The sequence below is a fragment of the Cyphomyrmex costatus genome, unplaced genomic scaffold, assembly GCF_001594065.2.
Source record: "Cyphomyrmex costatus isolate MS0001 unplaced genomic scaffold, Ccosl1.0 scaffold2143, whole genome shotgun sequence".
In the NCBI taxonomy this organism is placed as follows: Eukaryota; Metazoa; Arthropoda; class Insecta; order Hymenoptera; family Formicidae; genus Cyphomyrmex; species Cyphomyrmex costatus.
In genome coordinates, this window is record NW_017276196.1 from 21,527 (window position 1) to 25,506 (window position 3,980).

Genomic DNA, 3,980 nt, shown 5'->3' on the forward strand with positions numbered 1-3,980 from the left:
TGACTCTAACAATTCATTCTTTGGCAATGAACAATTCATCGAAATAAAATTCCAATGTTCGTTTATACAATCTATGGCCATGTCTGTTGGAACATTCGTAAAAAGAGATATTACATCTAACGAAATCAATTTATGATGTGGTAAAGTTTTTATTGTTTTTAGTTTTTCAACAAGCTGAAAACTATTTTTGATATAACTCTCAGCTTTAGGAATAGCTTCGAAAAGAATGTTATGTAAAAATGCTGCCAAAGAATGTAGAGTACTACCCACAGATGATACTATGATTCTTAACGGGCAATTAGTCTTATGTATTTTCGGTAAACCATAGGCTCTCGGGAGCGCTCCATCACTGCAATACAACGATCTATATTCTGGCATATCAATATATTCATTGTTTCTCCATCTGGTAAGCATAACTCTCAAAGTCGTAGTAAGTTTTTTAGTAGGGTCTTTATTTACAACTATGTACGTGTTAATATCACTTAATAGTAAACTCATCTTAGAAATGTATTCGTCCCTATCCATAGCTACTGTGACGTTTCCCTTATCTGCGTGAGTAAAAATAATATTGTCATGAGATAATAAAAATTCCACAGTATCTGATTCTAGTTTTAATAAAGTTTTATCTGTTACGGACGTAAAACATGAAGATGTAATGATGTTGTTAAGTATAGGAATAGAATGATTAGTTATTGTAATAACTGCCGACTGTTGATATCAAATCTTTTACACAAATGATACATATCATTAGAATTAAATAAGTGTAAAGATAGTATACCTCTTAGATCTTTAGAGATAGAATTTAACAGGCCCAAACGGTTTTTTTTATCAAAAGCACGCACTCTTATATATTTTATGGAAAAAATCCATATTATATGACAAGATAATGAAATACAACGAAAAAGATGAGTAGTGAGGATGGGAGGAGGGAGAGGAAGAAGAGGGAGGAAGTGCAATGTATCGTAGAATTTAACTGGCCCAAACGGTTTTTTATCAAAATAAGGATAACATCACGTAGGTTTTTAAAGATGGTTCTACTAAACAGCAAATGTGATTGATCAGTTTCACAGTCGATTAAGTAATTGGCGTTGGTGAAACTGGCCTAAGGATAACATCACGTAGGTTTTTAAAGATGGTTCTACTAAACAGCAAATGTGATTGGTCAGTTTCACATTCGATTAAGTAATTGGCGTTGGTGAAACTGGCCCAAATGGTTTTTTAACCATCAACACCGACTCTTAGCGCTTTTTTCTACCTTTTTTTTAAAAAGGTAAGTTTGTATGGTGAAACTGGTTAAACTAGATATAAAGGAAGAGAGATAAAGAGATAGAGAAAAACATGTTGGTTTAATACATTTTTATTGCAATATTTGACTGTTTATTTGAATGTTTACAAGACACAGAAATTACAATTTAACTTGGCGCCGACTATTGATATCAGATCTTTTATACAAATGATATATGTCATTATAAGAAGATAAAGATAGTAATACATGGGTTTTACTATTTATTTTTTCAAATAAAAATTATACATGTTAAAAATAGTATCACATAGGTTTTTAAAGATAGAATTTAACTTTGTGCCGGCTATTGATATCATATCTTTTATACTGATAATACATGTCATTAGAATTAAATAAATAATAAGAATAATAAGAATAATAACACGTAGGTTTTTAAAGAAAATATGGTAGAATTTAATTTGACGCCGACTGTTGATATTAAATCTTTTACACAAATGATACATGTCATTGGAATTAAATAAGTGTAAGGATAGTACCTCTTAGACCACTTAGATCTTTAGAGATAGAAATTAACTGGCCCAAACGGTTTTAGTTTACGTGCTGTTCCGACAACGAAAATAATAATAGCTGGACAGACATTTAAAGTTATGAGTGCTATATTTCATTACGGTTCGTCTATCGATGAGGGTCATTATACAAGTATGTGTAAAGAAGGAACATCTTGGATTGAAATCGATGACGCACAAGTTATAAAAAAACAATGGCCTAGAGGTGCTAAAGACATTTCTCTAATATTTTTACAGAAAAATATTAACAAAAATATATAACGAGCAACATGTAATTAATATCAAGTAAAGTTCTACTATACAAAGATAAAAAATTTATATATTTACATACAGACGACCATCGTTTTGATACCATTTTATAAAAAATTATGTTACTAAATATTATATATATTTGACGATGGGCGTGGCGGTGGGATTTTTTAATTTAACTAACCAGTGAAATATACCTTACCAAGTTAAATTCTATCACATTTGCTGTTTATTAGACTATTCTTATTGTTAATATCGACTATTGTTATCAAATCTTTTATACAAATGATACATGTCATTAGAATTAAGTAAGTAAGGATAATATCATGTAGGTTTTTAAAGATGGTTCTACTAAACAGCAAATGTGATTGGTCAATTTTACAGTCGATTAAGTAGTTGACGTTGGTCAAACTGGCCCAAATAGTTTTTTGATCAGCAGCACCCACTCTTAGCGCTTTTTTCTACCTTTTTTTAAAAAGGTAAGTTTATAGTATACATACAAATGATACATGTCATTAGAATTAAATAAGTGTAAGGATGGTACCACTTAGATCTTTAGAGATGGAATTTTTAAAGATTAGTTAATTAAACGGTATATTTTATGGGAAAAATCCATATTATATGACAAGATAGTGAAATAAGACGAAAAAGATGAGTAGTGGGGTAGGGAGGAGAGAGAGGAAGTGCAATGTGTCGAAGTTAGTATAAATTGTATATTTATATATAGATATTTTAATATCAGTTACTTTCGTGATAATATATTATGTTAAAGTACAGATGTATCAAAAATATATATAAAAAATAATTTAAAAATATATTATACATATATATGTGTGAAGGAGAGTGAAAATGATGAGTGGTAGGGCGAGTCGGGGAGAAAAAAGGGGGAGAAAATGCAGTGAGTCGAAGTTTAAATGATTATGGTTGGATATCACTCTGTTTTAAATAATTTAAAGTCAAATTGTTTATACCTTACAAAGTTAAATTCTATCACATTTGCTGTTTATTAGACTATTCTTATTATTAATATATGTAATATTAACGCGTCAATTTTAAAACAACATTAATTTTTTTATATTCGTTAACGCGACCACATATTATAAAATAAAATTATTAAATAAAGGTAAAACAGTTACTCTTCGTGGTAATATATTTATGCGTGGTGCGGTGTTGTGAGGGAGACAGCGAAAGCTAGACGAAAACGATTCGAAAATCAACCGAAAGTTGCACTGTCCCCCTCACCGCTCCGCGTGCAGTCGATACGTCTCGTGACAATCGAATGGTTTAAATATCATAGCAGTAAGGAGCAGGGAGTATTTAAAATAATTTTATTTGAAACATGTATTTCAAATATATATATATATTTAATAAGAGTTGAGAGATGCTGCGGAAAGCGAATGCGATTCGAAAATCGGCCGAAGGTTACATACACTTTACGTATGTTCACTTTATACTGGCAAACTTTAATTGTCCGCCCTTGCACATCAAAACAATCCCCAAGGCTGCTTTCACTAACCGTCTATTGTAATATTAACGCGTCAACTTTAATACAACATATTCATTTTTTATTCGTTAACGCGATTGCATATTACAAAACAAAGTTATTAAATAAATGTAAAACAGTTGCTTTTCGTAGTAATACATTATGGGCGGTGCGGTGTTGTGAGGGGGACAGCGAATGCTAAACGTAAACGTTTCAAAACGATTCGAAAATCAACCGAAAGTTGCACTGTTCCCCTCATCTCACCGCTCCGCGTGCAGGCCAAATGCCCAATGACGATCGAATGGCATTGATCTGTGCACGGTGCTGTGTGGTAAGGGGGACAGCGGAAGCTAGAAGTAAATGATTCGAAAATCAACCGAAAGTTGCACTGTCCCCCTCACCGCTCCGCATGCAGTCGAAATGTCTCGTGACAGTCGAA